This window comes from Gossypium hirsutum, chromosome D07 (assembly GCF_007990345.1).
Source record: "Gossypium hirsutum isolate 1008001.06 chromosome D07, Gossypium_hirsutum_v2.1, whole genome shotgun sequence".
Classification (NCBI taxonomy): Eukaryota; Viridiplantae; Streptophyta; class Magnoliopsida; order Malvales; family Malvaceae; genus Gossypium; species Gossypium hirsutum.
The window spans coordinates 25,018,546-25,030,750 of NC_053443.1; the positions used below are offsets into that span (position 1 = coordinate 25,018,546).

Here is a 12,205-nt window from a genome sequence, read left to right on the forward strand (position 1 = left end):
GAATATTTATATTAAAATTGAATTATTAATTATGCCATAAAATATTCATGTTAAAATTTTATATTGGTATCAATTTCACATTTTATTTTTAAAATAACTTTTATTAAAAAATTATATTTTTACATTTAATATATTTTTTAATTCTAAAATAAATAGTGACAAGAATCTGAAGATAATTGAAACAACTAAGCAAGCAAAGAAGCTAACCAATATATAAAAAATTAATAAATAAATTATGAAGTGATGAAAGTTAATAAAAATTTTGATTAATGTGGACAAATTTTATTACGATGGGTGACAATGGTTACAAGCACCCAAAATTATTTTTTAAAATTTAACTCGAACAAATATATTCGATTCGATTCGATTCGAATTCCATCTCACTCGACTCGATTCGAGAAAACTTCAAATAAAGTTAGGATGATAAAATGAGATTCGAAAACTCGATTAACTCAAAAATTTTCGATTCGATTCGATCGAATGCTCACCCCTAATTTCCACTCATTTCTATCCATTTGGTTCTACATGTAATTCAATTCTTGTTTCAACGAGTTAGCGAAGGGATCGATTGAACATATATAATTAGGGCTTAAATAATTTATATTTAAATTCTAGCTTTTTGCCGATTAATTATAAACTTATTTAGTCACGAAGTCATTCCACTATAGTATCGTGATTAAGCTCTCCCTAATTATATACCATTATGAAAGCTACTAAATAAGTGCTTGTCAAATGTCCTTATCATGAGTGAGTTACCCTCATAGGATATCCTTAATCTCTTTGGGATAAATCCATTCTCCCAATATAATCCTATTTTAACTCATGGCAATCATTACACATTCTTTCATGAAAAGTCAATTTCTATCAAATAGCAATCAAGTCATTTTCACAAAGACAAATGACTCGTGGCCATGTTTACTTTTCATCTATCATTTAATGCTAATGAGAATATATCATTTACTTTTTAGTCGGGCTATGAATTCCACTATTGTGAAATGATGTTATACATTGCAGAAGTTGTATACCTAACGTACCAACTTTCGGTTCCTTATATATTTAAACTCATGTTTTTACTTACATCAGAGTATACGAGCCACGCATACATAGTCCATCATCTACTCAAGATTAAGTTATGTCATACTATGAATGTCACAAGTGAAGAAATCCATAAACAGATCTAGAATCTATTCTACTTGGGTCTTGTTCGATGTGTTGTCAATCAAGTCAGTAACATTTATTTTTCTATCTTTTGGGAATCATCCACTTCAATGCTCAAGACAAAGCATCTCCCCAATTAGACTTAATAGATGATATATTAGTCTTTCAATCAATTTTCTCATTTTATGATTAGACTAATGATATGTTTAGGTTATCTACTAATAAAAATTGTCTTTCCGTATTACAATCTGATCACATAATACTATGTAATGTTAGATAACCTGTGAGCCAATATTTGCTTCTATTTACGTGCAAAAAGCGTTGAAGGCTATATATAAAAAATATTAATATAGTCAATACATATTTTATTAAATCAATTTGTTCGAAAAATATAAATATGTAATAGCAGACATTATTAGTTGATGCCATAAGAATAAGATTACAAACGATCTTTTGATATCACAAAGACTTTCAGACTCAAACTTTGAACCGTTCTTCATTTTCGCATTCAGAGTTCTTATTCCTTGCTTAACATGAAAAAAGATAAATATATACCTATAATAATATCCTTTAGCTGGAATAAGGTCTGAGTCTTCCACATTTTAATACTATACTATCTGGATGCAAATATTAAAAAATTGATAATTATTGAAAAATATTTTAAGCTAATAATTTCATCACGGTATATTTAAGTATTTTATTGAGTAATAAAATTATAGAAATATATATATATTTAAAAAATACTTTTGTTTTTTCATACTTTCATATTACTTTTGAATAAAATAATTAAAAATTTAAGTATAGAACATATATCTAATAATATTAAAATTATTTAGACACATTCAAGTTGGAATGGAATGGAACCGATTCTTTTAGACGTTAACCCAACCAGTGTCATACTTTCCAAAACCATGAATCCACAGCGAAACACTTTTTTTTGGATGAAAACTCAATCACGAAATCCAACGAAAACGAGACTCCACTAGGAAACTTTTGAGCTGAAGATGTGGCGAAAAGGAGGACTTCACTTTATGATATGCCAACCAAACAGAATTTTAGCCTGCGGTGGGGAACCTTTGGTTGACAGACTTTTTACTAATTGACTCGTCCTGTTTTATAACCCATACTCCACATTTGGGAACAACTTAGACATCTTAAAATCACTCCTGTATTACATTTTTTTTTATTTACACGATTTTTTATGTTGTAGATTAGAAGGTTGAAGCAAAAGGATCTTATCAAATGAAGTTTTTTTTTTTTAATTTAAAAAATTTAATACTTATAAATAAGGGAAAAGATACACAACAACTTCAGTTTATTTATTTAGTGCTTTCTCTTTTGTTAAATTTCTTTTTCTAGTTAAAGGAATTTTGAGGTTCTGATTCTTTTAATTGGGGATATTTGCATATCTTTTGTTTTAATTACAAATATTTAAATTTGTTGATTATTTATGTGTTGTATTCAATAACTTAAAATATTTTCCATATTAGTTAGAATTTTTAAATACGTAATTATTTAATCATTCTAATACTTGTAATGAGATATAAGATAAATATGCAATTCATGTTATGCGGCATGTAAATTAGTCTAAACGAACCCCACTTGTGTATATCTATGGGTTAGAATTAGGTCTCTTTAGTTTTTAATGTTATTGATAGATTAAATCCTAGTTGTTTCGTTTTAGGGTTTTTTATTAATAAATAATAAATGAGTTTTATCTTGGTTATCATTGTCAGAAATTAGTTACAATTTATTAAATAGTATTGAATTTATCATTATATTGATGATCAAACTCTTGAATCAAAATAAAGATTACTTAAATTTTATTTGTGATATTTTTTTTATGTTTTTAATTTTAATTTCAAAACTCTCCCTTTTTTTTACTATTTTCTTGTTTTAATTAAGAGATAATATTGTTAGCAGACCTTATGGATATGGCCTTGCTCATTGTTATCTATAAATTTTATATTTCCAGTAGGATTTTATTTTTATTGGTTTCAACACTTATCAAATTTCAATGACATTATCAGTGTTTGGTTTTATAATTTTGTTTCTTTTTATGTCTCGATCTTCTTATGCAAGTGAATTCCAATAAAATCTTGAAATTAATAAGAATGCTTGGAGATAAGGAAGCTAACTCAGGACCTAACCAACCGCCTTCATATCCCAACCTATAACAGAACTTGATGTAGTCAATTCATCTATCACATCAAAAATAGAAGAAATGATTAACAATCAAGAAAGCATTATGAGAGACTTAGTTGCTCTAAGTCTAAATTAGCATCTACTTTGCATTTAGTACTCTGAATTAAAGGTGTCTTTGAATTAAAATATGGAATAATCCATTTGTTGCATACTTTTTGTGGTCTATAAAATGAAAACATGAACAACCACCTGATGAAATTTCATGTGGTGTATTCGACCATGAGATTTCAAGAAATATTTGAAGAAAGTTGTGAAACTTACCTTTTTCACTCACTGATAAAGAAAATGGCTAGCTAATTCTATCCCATTCCAAGTCTATAGCCACGTTGATAGATATGGTAAGCATATTTTTAGATAACTTTTTATGTTTCACGTGCTACTTATGTTAGGAAGGACATTTACGACATTAAGTAGAACTGTATATGAAGACCTTCCACGATTATTGGGAAATGTTAAAACAATTATGTGCTAGCTGTCCCGAACACGAAATATCAGATCAATCACTCATCTAGCATCTTTAGGAAAGACTTCAACCCATGGAAAGAAAGATGATGGATGCCTCTAGCGAAGGTGCCATAGTGAATAAAACTCATCGCAAAGCGATAGAGTTGATTTCAATCATGGTTATTAATTCACAATAGTTTGGATTCATAAAATACAATTTAAGAAGAGTGAATGAGGTAAACGTTTCTTCTCTTGAAAATTGACTTTTTGAACTAATTAGTCTTGTTCGAAAAATATTTGTGGGGAATGCACTACAAATAAAAGCTTGTAGGATTTGTGTTGATTTTGGTCACGCAACTGAAATGTGTCTCTAATCTACCACAAATTAATGTGGCAAATTAGGCTTTTCTGGTATACTTAAGGAGCTTTTTCTCGAGAAAAATAGCGTCTTTAACATAGTTTTTTTTGTTATTTTTAGATTTTTAGTTAATAAGTGAAAATGTCTTGTTTTTTCCCATTTTGTGACCTAGTTTGGCCAATAGTACCATTGGGAGGCCTAACGTGTGATTGAGTGGTATAGAGACGTGTTAGAGGTTGAAAATGAGCGAGAACGACACCAAAGGAAAAGGTATCGCGATATCCACACCTTGGAATCGCAACACTTCAAATAGTTTGGAAGAATGAAGACACCTTCCAGTGGTATCGTGATATCCTCTTTGGGTATCGCGATATACACCCTTCAAAGGAGACCCCAAGGCTTGAAACTGCTTGAGGTGTCACGATATCCACTTTTGAGTATCGCGACACTTTCTTCGTCAGGGGGACAAACTTGGACAAAAAGGTAGTCTTTGTCTACCCGGCCCACCAATCACCTAAGGCCCATATAGGGGCATTCTTGGCAACAAAAAAAACCAGATGACAGTTTAAAACAACCAAAATTAGATAAGGAGGAGAGAGACACTTTCATGGTTATTTTTTTTCCATTTCTATGTTCATCTCTTTTATTTTAAGCATGAGTAGCTAAACCTCAAAGGGGGTTGGTTGATGTAGATGTTTGTAATTTTTTTTGGAACAAGGACTAAACCGTAATAAATTGTACTAAATCAAATAAACCTAAAAACTTAGGAAGTGACGCCCCTAAGGGAATATCTAGGCAATTGAGACCGAAAGGTAATCTTATTATGCACCTGTTCATTAGTCTCGGATTAATCAGTGATATCGAGAGATAAATCGGAGCTAAGCCATTTAAGTCGGTAAAATTGAGATCGAAAGATAAAATGGAGTCATTTAGTAATTTAAGAGATTTAAGTTTCTTGTCTGGGAATCAGTGAACCACATTGAAATCAACCAACCACTGTTTGTCATTTATTTGGTTAAATCCTTAGTTTTATATTCTTTGCAATTTAGTCACTAGATTTGCGTATTTAATTTTCTTGCAAAATTTCCTTCTAATGATTTGTCGTACTATAAAATCGTATTAGTAGTTGCTTAGACTCTATTGTGTATGCTAGTTATCATCCAATCGTCATCTCCTTTGGGTTTGATCCTTGGAATACCCCGGTGTTCCATTGTAACACTATAAATATTACAACTAACTTGTAGGCTTGTAGTAAAATCGGGCTTTAAAATTTATTTTATAAATTCGTTGTTTTATGTACGCATGCACAATGCCAATCAGTCTCACATTCTAAAAGGATTGTAATACCCCTCACCTTTCTTTGACGTCGAAATCAAATTACGGGATGCTATAGTAATTAACAGAACAGGAACATTTAAATTTAATTAAAAAATCTGATAAATCATACATCACAGCTTAAACATTCAAACAATCTTGGTTATCGTACAAATTCTAATTTAAAGCGAGCTTAGTTAAGCTCTTAAATTGAACCGGAATCAAATAAGGACTTAATTAAAAACTTATCAAAATATGGTCACATGGCCGTGTGATAGGTTGAGGCCGTGTAGAGCTAGATAACATGGTCTTTTATCGAAACCATGTCACAAACTAAAGTCATGTATAACATGGTCACATGAGTTTATTGCTAGACCATATAACAAATAGAGACCATATGGACCTAAATATAAAATCTTGCAAAGATTCACACGACTGTGTAGCCAGGCTGTGTGAAAGACTAAGACTGTGTTTACCCAAAATCACCCTCATCATACAGAACACATGGTCGTGTCACTTGCACGTGTATGGCACACTGCCGTGTGTTTGCCTGTGTGTGCCAAAATGTACCTTATAATGCAAGTCACATACATCAACTACTATGCTAACTAATATGCCATAAGACACTATCATAAACAATAATCAATGCTAAGGTTCAACTTCATTTCCTACCAAACTAGAACCAAGCAATACATGTGTCTAACATGCAATCCAAATTTCACTTTCTAACATTATTAAGTCGGTCATAGTGCCAACCTATTAACATACCATTTGACAACTAGCACAAGCTCACTTATTCTACTAAAACACCCAAAATCAACCATCAAAATGATATACCATATACATCAACTAAATCATACATTTGCAATCATATCCTTATGAAACATAATGTAATATACCAAGTACCTATATGATTCCATCACATGCTAAGTTCAATAATCATATTCAATGCCATTAATTCATGTCATGATCAACCACATTAATATACCAATATGTTCACAACTTTGAGCAATCAGAAACACACTTACATTTACAAAACATAAATACATATATATAATTCAACTCCTATTACATGCCACATAATCGAAGTAAAATGTTTTCAAAGTCTACCAAAAGGTGGTTGGATAGTGTGATCTTCAAGTTGATCTGATCGTCGGGTTCCACAAAATGATAACTATAAGAAAACAAGAAAATGAAATAGAGTAAGCTTCAATTGAGGTTAGTAAGTTCATAGGTTGAAAACGATATAACATACATTAATATCAAAGTTTAATTAACAAAACAGTTAGCTAACAATTAGCCCTGTCACCACAACCACATCAATAGGTGAGTTCATCACATACAAGTCATATAGCCTTCCAACTATACAAGTTGATTCAATATCAAGTCAAGCCATCATATCAATAAACACCAACACACTTTCAAGTCATTTATTAAAGTTTTATCACCATACACTAGTAACTAGTCATTAAATTTTTTAACAATCATGATTCAGCTCGATGAACTAATATGAATAGATGTGGATACTCGATTATCCACCTAAAACACACCAGAATGCTCAAACGAGCTAATCCATCTAAAAACACGCTTGGGCACTAAGTGCCAAGCCCAAAAGCTACACACCCTCCCCTAAAAACACGCCTGAATCACTATAATATAACTCGTAATCTGCAACAAATATTGGATTCCGGTACATTCAGTGAACATATAAACATATCATCTATCATCATCTCATCTTATCTTATCTCATATCAACCCCATATAGTGCGCAATATAACCCTATTGGCTTGCCAATTGTATCCTATCTCAAGTTCATCCAGGCTCAAAACATGTAATAATTCATCATTTTTCAATCAAGTCATTTATCTCACCTTTGTATCAATTACAACATTTAAGTTTATATTCAACCAATCCAATTACAAAATTCAAACATAAATATTACGAATATACAAAGAACTTACTAGGGGCAAATATGTAATTTTCTCTTTTTCTCGATTATCTATCGGTTCTTGATATGCAAGGGTCAAATATCCTTGAAGGTTTCAAGCTTTTATTTCATTTAACAATGGTGGAAAAATTGGTGGAAGAAGAAGAATGAAAAGAAGATGACTTTTCTTTTTGTTTTATTATATTTTAATTAATATTTTAACATTAAAATTAACAAATAAATGACTAATTATAAAGCACTAACTGTCCAAGCTAATTCACTATGGCCTAATTTCCATTTAAGTCTCTTAAATAATTTTATTTGAACCTTTTAATCGATAAAAATCAATAGCAATCCACTTTTACGATTTTTACGATTTAATTATCTTACCTTAATTAAGCTCCCAAGCACTAAAATTACCGGACCAAACTTTAATACGACACTCTAATGACCTCGTAAATATTAAATAAATAATATTTACAGGCTTACTCATCAAAATTTTGGTCCCAAAACCTCTGTTTTTGGCATCACTGAAAAAAGACTGTTACAAGGATTCTTATGAGCACGTCATAACAACTGTAGGATTTTTTGGTCCTCTGCAAATGAGATAGGACCCTTATTCAAAAAACTTATAATTTAGGGTGGAGGGATCCTCCAATTTTCTGCCATGGAGTTATAAGTGCATATTGGTTATACATAGGGGTGAACAAAATTTGATTCGACTAAAAAAATCGAAAAAAATTAAATTTCAAATTATTCGAATCAAATTAATTGAATCAACTCTATTTTTTTTGTTTTTCTAGTTCGAATCAAGTTAAATTTTCGAAATCTAATAACTAGAATAATTCAAATAAACCAAATACCAAACCATTTTACTTCCATTCCCCCCAACTCCCTTCCCCCTCAAACCCTTTTATTTTCCCCCAAAATATTTTACTTCTCCGAAACCTTCAAAACCTTTTTCCTTTTCTTTTCTCCCCTATTTTCTCCCCAAAACTTTTACTTCCCCCTAAAAAAATTTACTTCCCCCAAACCCTTAAAAATTTTCATTTTATTTTCTCCATAAAACTTTTACTTTCCTTTAAAAAGATTTACTTTCTTTCAAACACCAAAACTTTTTTCCTTTTACCTTTTCTCCAAAACTTTTACTTCACCCAAACCCCAAGAACTTTTTTTAATTTACGTCTACTATTTATATTATTGAATTAAATTGTACATTTTGTACTATTGATATTATTGAATTGTTTAATCATGCCGAATCTTTATCAATTTCTGATAAAATTGAATTATTGTTGATGCCATAACGTATTTGTCTTAAAATTTTCTATTGGTATCAATTTCACATTTTATCTTTAATATATCTTTTTATTAAAAAGTTACATTTTTTACATTTAATATGTTTTTTAATTTCAAAATACACGGTGACAAGAATCAAAAAATAATTGAAGCAACTAAGCAAGCAAAGAAGCTAACCCGTATATAAAATATTAATAAATAAATTATGAAGGATGAAAGTTAATAAAAAATTTGATTACGGTGACTGAAAAAGGCTACAAGACCTAAAGTCATTTTTTTTAATTTGACTTGAACAAATATAGTCGATTCAAATTCCATCTCACTCGACTCGATTCGAGAAAATTTCAAATCGAGTTAGGATGATAAAATACGATTTTTTAGGATGATAAAATATGATTTTTCAACTTGAATAACTCAAAATTTTTTCTTTCAATTCAATCGAATGCTCACCCCTAATTATACATTTTAAAGTCCTTCACACTTTTGTTTTGGCTTGTTTTCAAGTAATCCTAATTGCATGTCTTTATAAACATACCAATAAAACAAAGCACAAAAATTCAATTTTTATTGGCACTTACAAACCCAGCTCGCGGCGAACCTAGTTGAAACCCAAACATCACGCAGACGCCCAACGAGCACCAGCTCGCAACCTACCTATGATTACCTAACTCACAACTAGCCCTGCGAACCCCTGGTTCACATCCTACCCTACGATCTCCAACGATTGGAAAACACCTATCACTGGCGAACCTAGACACACATCTCCCTTTGTATTAGCAAACTGCTTAGGTGAATAGCTCGCGAACCCCCTTTCCTCGATGATCCTAATTCATGAGGAACCCTTCCTATTTTGGCGTACTTTTTTTCTAAGCGGACCTTTCACTTTGGTGAATACTAGCTTTGGTGAACCCCAACCTGATTGGCGAATACCCTATTGGCATACACCCTATTGGCAAGCCTGTGATTATGGAAAACTCTTCCAGTGGCAAACTCTCTATTTCGATGAACTCTACTTCATTTTACTTGACAGCTTTTAATTGATTTATACAACAACTCATTCATAATAGGTGAAGCCTTTCCCCCTGGCAACCCCTTAAACACTTGCGATACCCTACACTTGCGACCCCCAGTTCGCACTACCCTTAGACGACTCATAAGTGTTTATTCAATCGTGTTCTACATATATTTCATGCATCCTAAGTTACTATTTTTTTCAAACATAAAAGAGGTGTAAGGGCGTACCTTAATACTCGGCGATCCCCATGGGCTGCATAAACTCGTTAGTTCATCAAGTTATCACTAATTCAACATGTAGTCAAATCCAATCAATCAAGCAACTATAAAGTCAAAAAATCCAAAACTATACAGTCTATGATATCTAATTACAACCTATCAAAATTTATTTAAAAATCTAAGTCTAATTATAATCCCTTGGAATAGTCCCACATTGCCTCCCACTTTAGGGGTTTGAAAACACATCACATACTTCAAGGAAGTTGCCTTGAAATGGATCATTGGTTCCCCACACTTCACCAATATCCCCCGAGCTATTTATCTGTAAAGTATATGCAAGGAGTGTGAACTCATTGAAGCTCGGTGAGTGTTCAAGCATACAACACATAAACACATCAATCATGCTAGAAATTAGCCTTGCTATAATAGTTCGTACAAAATACAATATTCATATACATCGTAGTGACATATTGGCAATTTGTGAATGTGAAACATAATCATAATTTGTATGCATTGGAGAAATGGATCTCCAAAACACTCCAAATAACCCAAAGAGTCCTGCGTTATCTCCAATAAGTGTAGCACAAGTGCTCACACTCTTCAAACACACCACACTATCTACGGTGAATGGAGCTATACTCGACATTCCCTTATTCTCCAACGCTATATTTGAGCCACAATGCCCTAACACATAATAAAAAGGGTGAGTACTCATAATCCTATGGCATGCCAATGATATCCAACAGTTTCAAGTGTTCACAATGGCAACATATAATTTTTACCACATTCCCAGTATACAATATAATAAGGATCGCATTACAGCAAAGCCCGTACATTATAGTTCGCAACGTCACAGTTCGCATTTAGCAAAGCTCACATTTCTACAAGGCTCGCAATACACATAGGTTCATAATGACATGAGTTCACATATCATAAGGGTTCACATATCACAAGGGTTTGCAAATCGTAAGTGTCTGCATCTTAATATAGGCTCCCATACCTATATAGGCTCGCATATTTATATAAGGTTTGCACAATATTTTTATAGGGTTCGCATACCATATTGTGGGGTTTGCACTATGAATATAAGGTTCGCATGAAACACAACAAGGTTCACAGACCTTACCTAGACTCTCTTTAACATGCGAACGAGTGTTTAAGTGCGATATACAAAAACATTCACCTGTTGATTCATTGATACTGTTGAACCTACACCATCTTCTAATTGCCATTTTCTTTTCTCGTGGATGCTCCCTCGTGATTAGAGGCTTCAGATATAACATGAAAATACACAAGTTACTAATGGTTCACAATAGAATAACCTCCCTAACAACACAGTAGCTCACCAATCACACAAATCTAGTGAGCTCACCTCACGCATTCACTAGCTTGCTTAAGTACCTCATTTTGACTAGATTAACTCTCTAATTTCTACTTTCTAATCTCATATCTAATTTTTAATTACAGATCTAGGCCATTAATTTTACATAATTTCACTAATTAACATTTTCTGGAAAAATCACGTTCGTCTTCAATCTCATGGAAGAAAAATCATTTGATTCATACAAATTCTTTAAGGATTTTGTAAATCAAGTTTATAAACCTCTTAATTATATCAAAATGAGTTGAAAATCATTTTAAACCCATCACTTATCTTACTATTACAAGATCTACCATTTTCAAGCTAAAGCAAGCTATAAAACCATAGATATTTTGATTTCTTGATTAGATCTCTAAAAACTTGAACTAAAATCACATAATATATGTTTAAACCATAAGAAATCTGAATATTTACCTTTTATTTGAAGATCTCCATGAAATTAAATCAATTTGAGCAAAAACGAGCTAAGTAATAAAAGAAAATTGAAGGAGAAAGGATGAATATTTTAACAAAATGGAAAAGAAAAAGGTATTTGGATGCTTAGAAAATCAAAAGGATGAAGGGAACTTTGTGAGAAAACTCCTAATTTTAGATCTAACAAAATTTTAAAATGGATGAAAGTGTAAAGGGAAGGGACGCTGGGTGGTCTTATAGAACCAACCAATTTTTAAGATTTGGGCTATTTACCCCTAAGCCTTTTCCTATTTTCTCCCATGTTCTAATAGCTCCCATGCTAATTAAAACTCTTTTATTTGCACATTTGACCACTAATTTAAAAATCATTTTCATTTAATCCTCACTAATATATTTTTATTAGCCCAATTATTATTAACTAATTAATTATTTATTTTATTTTAATTCCTAAGACACTATTCGATATCTCACTCGA

At 31.6% G+C, this 12,205-nt stretch overlaps 1 long non-coding RNA gene across 2 annotated transcripts; it reads right to left on the bottom strand.

Annotated features, from left to right (window-relative positions):
- Positions 1 to 6,410: 6,410 nt before the first annotated feature.
- Positions 6,411 to 11,939, bottom strand: LOC107954552 (uncharacterized). Of its 2 annotated transcripts, none has more exons than XR_001699597.2 (4): positions 11,731 to 11,939; positions 11,119 to 11,203; positions 9,945 to 10,257; positions 6,411 to 6,653 (listed from the first exon to the last, which is right to left on the bottom strand). It is a non-coding gene; the product is annotated as an uncharacterized lncRNA (long non-coding RNA). The 2 variants fall into 2 exon arrangements; XR_001699598.2 differs by having other exon boundaries at positions 9,945 to 10,619.
- Positions 11,940 to 12,205: the final 266 nt, after the last annotated feature.